The 9,263-nt window shown below is 43.4% G+C and overlaps 1 long non-coding RNA gene across 1 annotated transcript; it reads left to right on the top strand.

The window, feature by feature from the left end:
- Positions 1-1,466: 1,466 nt before the first annotated feature.
- LOC139059082 (uncharacterized) lies at positions 1,467-5,526 on the top strand. The gene is made up of 3 exons (XR_011513894.1): positions 1,467-1,678; positions 4,682-4,714; positions 4,820-5,526. It is a non-coding gene; the product is annotated as an uncharacterized lncRNA (long non-coding RNA).
- Positions 5,527-9,263: the final 3,737 nt, after the last annotated feature.

The raw sequence follows: 9,263 nt of genomic DNA, 5'->3' as shown, positions 1-9,263 counted from the left end.
ACACTGCAACAGAATGGACAAATGGGCTAGTTAAGTGAGTTACTTGCATCTTGAAACTGTAAAAGCGCACAAAGACGACAATGAAGAGAGTGGACAGGACAAGGTGCTTTGTCTTATCCACTCTCTTCGTTCTCGTCTTTGTGCACTTTAACAGTTTCAAGATGCAAGACAGAATACACCACTGAGTGTAAAGGTTTACCTATTATGCGACTTTTCCCTTCTGCATCGGGGCAAATGCAAAGCTGTCGCACGTGTAAGATGGTAGAGCGGGTGCCCCGGAAAGGCGGTGGTCCCGGGTTCGAGTCCCGGACCAGGACGAATATTTCTTCAACTATGAGGCTTTTCTTTCGAGGAACCCGTATGCGTTTCCTTTGTAGCAATTGCTACGAACGGGTGGATGTCTGGTTTTCCCTTTATTCATTACTTCTCTCCACCTTGCGGGTTTCTGCAGAACTACTACGTCAAACTCTTGCCTTTGCTTCGTGTTGTCGACAAATTCGACTTCGCCCTGCCATCTGCTAGCCGCCTGGTTAGCTCAGATGGTAGAGCGGCTGCCCCGGAAAGGCGGTGGTCCCAGGTTCGAGTCCTGGACCAGGACGAATTTTTCTTCAACTATGAGGCTTTTCTTTCGAGGAACCTGTATGGGTTTCCTTTGTAGCAATAGCCTGCGAACGGGTGGATGTCTGATTTCCCCCTTTATTCACGTGTAAGCTGCGTCGATTCATCGCCTGTTCCGAGCAACCAAAAGCACTGTGGTGCTGTCAACGCTGCGGGACTACTTGGTGCCGTAACACATGTGCAGCAGCCATGCGCCCGTAGTGCCCTTAGCTTTCCCTTCATAGCCACAGAAAGCTGTTTGTGAATACAGAATGGGAGACGTGCGCCTCGATTCCCACTCCTCTATCAGCGTGTGATAACAGATTAGCCGTTCGTGCTACATTTTGATGCATACAAGCCATGCCACACTGTCTGCATGCGCATTCGTCGGCACACAGGCGCAGCTTGCGCGTGTCCGCAAGCATACGGGTGGTCTGGGCTTTAGGCGCCCATTCCTGCGGTCATTACTGCAGCGAGCATTGGTGTCGGCATCCTACGTCGTAACCGAGCGAATGAGCACAGCAAAAGATAAGAGCAAATGTGCAGTGCAGTGGGGGATGAAAAAAGCAGCGATGGCGCAGAGAGCACGAGGAGGAAAGCAGAGGAGGAGGGTATGACGAAAGCATGAGAAGAAAAGCGTATACTCGCAGACAACTTTCTGTGGCAATGAAGGGAAAGCTACAGGCGCGTGGCTGCTGTAAATGTGTCACGGCGCCAAGTAGTCCACCGGCGTTTGACAGTGCTTTTAGTTGCTCGGAACAGAAGCTGAATCGACGCAGCTTCATGTGCAATGGCTTCGCCTTTGCCCAGACGTGGAAGAGAAGGCCGGCGTTGGGCGTACCCGGTGGTTCTAACGGGTACGTTGCGTTCACCCAAATAGCCAACTTATTACTGATTTGGCTTGGCTCCCGTTGGATTTTTAAAAGGCGGCGGTAGTGCGCTTTAGACATTTCTTGAATTTCTTGTGAGCGTCTGTGCAATAAGGTGTAACCTTTCTCTATGGTGAAAACTTTACGAGGTGTTTCTGCGTTGTATGTTCGATTTAAGTGGTCTTCGCTGCCGTGGTTAGTTAGTTTGGCTGGTTAGTACATGTGCAAACGGTCTTTTGTGATGTTCTGGAGTTGTGGAAGGTCGTCGCCCCTATTGCAAGTACTTGCGTTGTCGCGACATCATTCGAACACTATACGATCAGAGCAGAAACAAGTGCTGTAACCTACCCCGGTTATTGTGTAGGCGTCAGCTCTCGAAGTATTGGTCAATGCACGGTGGGAGCCCGTTTTATCTGCGGATGCGTGCTTGCACCAACTCTGACGAAACTCTGATCATTCGGGACCTATGAAAGCAGTGCTGTGTTGTTTTTGTTCCCTGCTTAGTTCGCCTGTTTACATACTCGCCTGAATGTGTGCTATTGTGGTTTTTAAGTTTTCCCCCGTGGGTCTGTACCAGATACCTCGCATTCAGCTGCTTGTCACCTGTGGTCGTTTATAACTTTGCTGCAGAATTTTGTCCTTAAGTCGAATAAACTTTGGAAGGAAATCGTGAAGCTTTACTCCCGGAAAGCGCTTGTACGTCCATAGAATTTACAGTTCAAATGCAACACATATCCTCATTTAAATTTTAGAAGAATTTACAGTTTCCGTAAATTGAAATTGCAGATAAACAGAATTCAATAAATTGAAGATTTCTATATGCACACCAAATAAGTTCTGCAAAGTAAAACGGTTTGTTACATTAAAGTTCAATATATGGAGGTCTAATTGTACAAAATTGATTGATATAGGGGTTGATTGGATACAGGGTGTGCATATTCACACGCCTGGTTCCGTAGTCAGTTGTTACGTGCCGCTCTACTTGAGCAATAAACAAAGCAACAATGTTAATGTTTTCGAACTGTTCATATATCGGGAGCACACCAAGAAGGTGATCTAAAACCTCCAGGCATATGGTGACTTTCTGTTCCAAAAGAAAAAAAAGTAATAGTAATAATGTGTACAGTGGCATAGCAGAGTACACAAACAAAAAAGCTGTCTTTTTCAGACAATGCTACATTTTTTTTTTCCTAATTACAGCAGCTGTGCAAGGTGTTCTAGACCACTTAGGATATTTGAAAATTCAGTGTGATGGGCCAGTCTGTTTCCCTTAGTGTTATAATGGCCTCATATTCTTGCGAAGTTAATCATATGACTCCTGTATCCTTACTACATTGAACTCCTGAAATGTTTTATTCCGGCCACTGCTCCTCATCCACCATGCTGCTTCTGCTTAATAGTTCTCAAGGCAATTATATTGCCTTCCTCTCCCTATTATTCAGGCAGAGAAACAGATCCACATGGCCATCACAAACTAATTTTCACTTGCACATGCCCTGACGTTCAAAACATTGCAGTTGAGCTGGAAGCTAGAATCAAGCTAGAAGCTAAAGGGAAGCTAGAATTAGCACTAGTGAAATGTGAAGGTTGTTAGCAAAAGTGCCCACAGTGTGTGAGGCCACAGTTTATGCGAAGATAAAAGTTTTGATAAAAATTGTATAAATTTTGCAGTTGATATTGTTGTTTTATTAATGCTGCTCTTGCTTTAGTTATCCTTTTTTTTTAGTCACCATATGTGTTAAATGTCACAGCATTTGATATTATAGCATTGACATATATCAGTGGGGTGGGGGGTCCTCATCTGGATAGTTCATTTCTAATGCATACACTTTGCATGGCTTGTTCGCGTTGCCAACACCTACTGTATTACTTTGCTATTAAAACCTTCACAATTGTTTTTCACACATAAATAAAACAAGCAGTCTAAAAATGCTCCTTTGTCTCATGCAATATAGCGCTCCTCTCAACTAAAGCTGTATGTTCTCGAGACACAAGTTGACAGCTACATGTTAGCTGCAAAACCTCTTAAATTTGCAACAATATTGAATATATTGCGACAGAAAAGCTATCTTGGTGAACATAATGCTGCAGATGCTGACCAGCACATGAGTAGTGCTTCTTTTATTACAAACATTTAATCACATTGCAGAGAGTGTGTACCACTTAAATCACAATCATTTTATTCAGATATTTTTGTGTCATTTGCATGTGGCAGAAGCAGGAAATAGTAAGCTGACTCTGCCTTAAAGCAAACATATGCATGAGAGAACGCTTAAAGCATTACTTGTTCAAACCGAGGCTTTGGTGTCTAGATTTCACGACGAAGAGAGTAAAATGTGAGGTCACACACGCTGTATTCTGAAACCATCTATGACTGGAAGCTTCATTCCACTGAGATGAGCGCAGTGCCACCCCTTGACTGAAGACGACGCTGTGTTTCACAGTAATTGACATGAAGTTTAATTAAAGCTAAGCAACCGCCTGTGTCAAGGAGTGGGGCTGCTGTGCATTTGAATCCAGGTGGAGGGTTGAGTGGAGAATACAGAAGTTAGTCACCTTTACCGATCCTTGAGCCTCTTAAGAGATTTCCTACAACATCTAAGCTCAGCCTTTCTGTTTTCTTACAGCATGGTTATTACAGGTGGTACAAAACATTCCATTGTACAGTTTCTATAATTCTTTGGGAAAACATACATCACCTCACTAAACAGGAATAGGCTCAATAGGTTCACTGGTATCATCTATAGTGTTTCCATCCAAGACCTATTGCTATTACAAGGCATTGCAGACATTCAGTGACGTAGCCAGAAATTCATTTCAGGGAAGGATTCTCCACTGGTCACTACCACTCCCCCATCACTTCTCTCTCTAGCACTACATAAATGTGTGGAGGGTTTTACATCACACCAAGACAAACTCTAGCACTCCCCGGACAGGAATGCTTTAGCAATGAGGATGCACATTTTTACATTGCCAAAACTTTGCTTAACTTCTGACAAAAGTTTTTCATTGCTAAGACTATATATGCCTAAAATTATGCTATCATCCTTGTGCTGTTTTTAAAAATGACTATATTACCATATTAAAAATAACATTTTGTTTACAAATTGATGTATTCATATAATGTATATTATGACCTTGTTGTTACATTACTTAGGAAAGTGAACTGTGCTAAAAACATGACAGCGCTCTGTCTTGTGTCTTCTTGTTTGCAGCCCAGACTTGTTGCAGCCCAAGTAACAGTGAAGGTCAGCGTTATTTTCTTACCAGATCTGCTAGTGAGTGGTTCAGCCATGGCTGTGTATGGAAGAGAGTGGGCACTATTTTGCAAGTCGCCTATTACTTAATTGCAGGCATTATGGGCATGCTTCCCTGACACCTGCCTATTCTAAAGACTGCAAAGCAGCAAGCACAGCACATGCTATGACAGGGTAGGTGAATCTCGGCTAAGGCAACTGGCCACAGCTATCTGGTGTTGAGCGATCGAGCAGTGATGAGACAATCCCCCTATGTTCCATAATTTTTCACTTCATTCTTGATGCCCTTAATGCGTGTCACCACCCTAGCCCCCTTACTGTATCATCCTCCCCACTCCCTGGAGCTCTCTGAAACTCTTTTCAGCTAATCACTGTCCCACTTTTCAACATTCACGGGGTTGTTGAATGACACAGCATTCTATAACATTCCTATATTTATGTTTCTGTGTGGACATCGAAGCCATTCACCTAGCTCCCATAGTTGTGGCGGCTTCTTAGCTTCCCTGGTCCAGCACCTCGTCCTTGATATAGATTGCCGCGCGCAAATCAGCATTCTGTAGGCCTTTCTTTCTTGTCCCGTTTTCTCTCCATTTTTTCATTCTTAGCAGTGTGTACAAACTAGCCTGAGAGCAAGCTCTTCTGAAGTTTATTAGCATAATGAAAGTCAGAGTCAATGGAAAGTAAAAGAAGAAAGAAGAAGGTGGGGGGAGTGTTTTTTATGAGTTTTCTAAACAAGCAAGTTGATATAAGTAAGTTGTATAATAGCAAGCACCAAGTATGAAAGAATAAAAAACACATTTGCACTTCTCGTCTGACGAAATTTACTGTGCTTTTACAGAAATGAAAATCATTGAAAAGGAAGTAAGTGTTTACGTTGAGATACGAGCACGTAATCTGTAAGCCTCGTAAGCTTATGTCAAGTAAAACAACATGAAATCCTGAGAGATTGAGCTTCTTAAGTACACGTACGTGTTATAATAGGAACACCATCCTTCTTCAGTATGATAAAAGCACTGTAGATCAAGGTTCTCCACGTAATGGAAACATTGTTAAATCTGTTAAGATGTGAATGTGGGCAAGTTGGTAACAAAGTTCTAACTTGCTAAAGCACATTACTGTCCTCATCGAACTAATGACTATAGTTTCTTGTACATGTGTCTTGATCACATTCAGCACAACATTATGCATTTTTAGCTTTCTTTAATACATTCTGTAGCCCCTCAATGGATTCAAGATGCTAGAAACCTATGTTGAACTACAAAGTGCTTGCCATTAAAAAAGACAAGAAGTCAGTTCCTGTGTTAGAAATATTTATTAGTTAGAGAAAGGCTAAAATTTAGTATGAACATTAGCCATGTCTTGAAGTTTTCATCCTACTCATTTTACAGTTGAAGCTAGCTTGCTTCTCAGGTTACTTGTGCTTAGAATTAAAGCACAACAAACAGATGAATGGCTTGCCGGGACGTTATTCACAGAAAGTGGTCACTTTTCTCACTCTCCCCATAGAGTTTGGGCTACTGCTGGTACTGTTGGCCGCATAGCAGCCAGTGCAGAGCCACTGAGTGTCGTGTGCCGATGTGCCAGTTTTTCTTAGCATGTGGACACTTCTCCCACGAGTTTCTTCGATGTTGTCTTGACGAGGGCCGAACAGTGAATGAGCCAGTTCATCTTGAAATTTTATAATTGGCGTAGAGTTTCCTTCAAGCATGCCACGAATGTTCCTTGCATTTATGATGACACATCCAACAAGCAACTCAACAGCTACTTTTCTGTACCACTTGAGTCCTTTTCTAAGGCAGTTGTGGTATAACGTCATTTGGTCACTATAGTCGACGCCCTTTTTTGCTGCATTGTAATCGAGACCGGCCTGATGTTTCATGATTGGTGCACCGTCCCTTGTTTTCTTCCCACTGTCCACCAAAGTTGCTTCATATTTGGCGACAGATGTGAGTATCAGAACAGGCCTCTTGTCCATCCACTTCAGTGCCTTCACTCCATTTTTGGACTGAAGTTCGGTAACACTGCCATTTGCAACCTTTACTTCAGTGAGATCTTTTGGCAGCCATTTCCTCACTGAGCGAACTGTGCCACGAATGAAAGTGTCTTCCTTTAGAAGGCGAAAAGTGAGCGGCAAGCTCATGTAGAAGTTGTCTACGGACAGCGGGCACACAACTTCCTTGTAATTTTGCAGGAGTTTCAAGCATACATCTTTGGCATGTCCGATGCCAATTGTTCAGTCACACTTTCCGGCATATACATCAACCTTTAGCCTGTAACCGTCTTTGGTACATGCCTTGAACAGCCTGCCTCTGTAAGAACGAAAGTCTGCCACACCATGGCACTATTGTTTTATCTATCACAACCTCCTTTCCTGGCTCAAGCACAGTGGCAAAAATTTTGGTTCAATTTCTCTACCAGAGGATGGATCTTAAAGACATGATCCTGCAACTCTGCAACCAGTTAATTGTCCGCAAAATGCCGGAACCTCAAAAGTAGGGAGAAGGCGGTCACGGCTCATATTTTGATGAATGAGTTCAACACCATACAGGTTACTTTTTGCCCAGTAGTGACTCGGATAGGAAGATGGACGAGATTAATACAAATTGGTATTCCAACAAATGCTTTCGTTTGTTGGAGATTGGTTTCCATCTAATTTTTCAACTTTGATTTAGATTTGGGAGTAGGAAGACGGAGGAGACCAATACAAATCAGTATTCGAATAAATGCTTTAATTTCTTTGGCATTGGTTTCCGTCCAATTTTTCAAGCGTGATTTAGATTTAGGAGTAGTTGACTTCAACACTTGTGTGAACCTGTTTGTTTCATTGACCATCATTTGCCAAATGTCATCCGTAATAAACAGTGAACATAAAGATGGGGCATAACGGCTAGATGGCAACTGAATGATAGTGGGCGGCCTAGAGTACGTGTGGTGTCACACTAGGCGAAGTGGTTGTTGCCGGTGTCCATTTCTCTAGAGATGGGCTGAGAGAAATGAGAGCATTGTGTCCTGAATCATTCACCTCAGAATCATCAGTCAGGTCTGACTCTCCATTCGACATGCTGGCTGAGGTCTGTGATGGTTCGTAAACACTATCTTTGTCACTGATTTCACTGTCCACTGCTGAACATCTGACACTGAAGCACTTGACTCATCCGCTGGTGATCGCGAAGTTGCTGGTGCATTCTTCTGGCCCAAAACTAAGTTTATTTGTTTCCTCTGCATTGTGCTTTTTTTTTTTCATCCGTAAGGGGCATGAGGATCTATCTATTAGACACGCTGAAAAGTTTGGGAGTAGCAAGAAAAATGCAGGTACTTATTCCAATGGCACGTATTTCAAAGACTGCTGCGAAAGTTTGCAAGAAACCCAACTGAGAAATGCGCCGCCACTCCACTCTCCGAAACAAACATGCCACCCCATGTCCAATGCAATAAAAATATATATTAGTTGCAATTTCAAACCTCAGATGGCAACACAAGAGCAAGAATTCTTGCGTGTGGGTCACTGGTGAGTCACGCCACACACAGCATAAAAACGTTTTCGTTGAGTGCATCGTGGATTGCCAGTGGTTCATAGCATTTAACATCAGTCTACTGGCTATCTATAATCTCACACAACAAAAATCGTACCTCTGAGTTAAAGTGTCATAATGTTATCGCAGCAGCAAGCAGATGAATGCCCGTAACTTTGCTGCTGCATAGGAGCACAGGCTGTGCTGTGATGGCACTCAGAGTGACACGTGACTTAGATTCAAGGCAGCATCAGTTATTTGTTGAATCTGTTGCTGCAGTGAACTAATTAAAGTTTAGAGAAATAATGAAAAATACAACCCGAATGTCTGGGTGCTTTTGTTTTACTTCGCACTGTAGCAAGAGAGATGAATTTCCGTTTCGTCTCCTTTTCCCGACGTTTGCACGCGCGCAGAGAACGAAACTATACGTCATTGTCTACATGTGTTCCAGCATTGCGATCATGAATGCTCTTTTATCCTCTCGCGTTTGCCTCAGTGCTGGGGCACTGACTTATACCGCTAATCACGTGTTCTCGTGTAGAGCGCGCACTATCGTCCGCTACAGGAAACGAGACAAGCGCAACAGCTCGCGCGACACCGTCACCGGAAGTGTGCCGGTGACGGTGAAACAAAGAAAACGGCAGGGTATACCCGCCGCGACCCCTCGGCTCCGGTATGGGGGAACGCAGCGAAGGAAATTTGCTTACACAGGCGAAACGGGGAATGTCGAGAGAGTGTTTATATAGGCGGCGACGCTCGCCTCCTGAAATCATGCGTTCGCGGCACTTCAATCATTCTCTATCTGCTGTTAATGAACCAATTTGAAAAAATGCTTGCGGTAGAACACTTCTTAGAGGGCACGTAACAACTTTCAGTGTATAACCAAAATTTGTTATGTAGCCTGTGAGGCGCCCTTTAAAACAAACTCGGTAAAAATCGGGTGTACTGTGGGATGTTGTTACAGCTGCGTCGAGCTTCACAGCCCTCTACACAAGCATTGCTGTGAAGCCTGTGGCAGAAATAGAGTT

Source organism: Dermacentor albipictus, chromosome 4 (assembly GCF_038994185.2).
Source record: "Dermacentor albipictus isolate Rhodes 1998 colony chromosome 4, USDA_Dalb.pri_finalv2, whole genome shotgun sequence".
NCBI lineage: Eukaryota > Metazoa > Arthropoda > Arachnida > Ixodida > Ixodidae > Dermacentor > Dermacentor albipictus.
The sequence above is the reverse complement of the archived record's forward strand: the minus strand, read 5'-3'. Positions and strand labels throughout refer to the sequence as shown.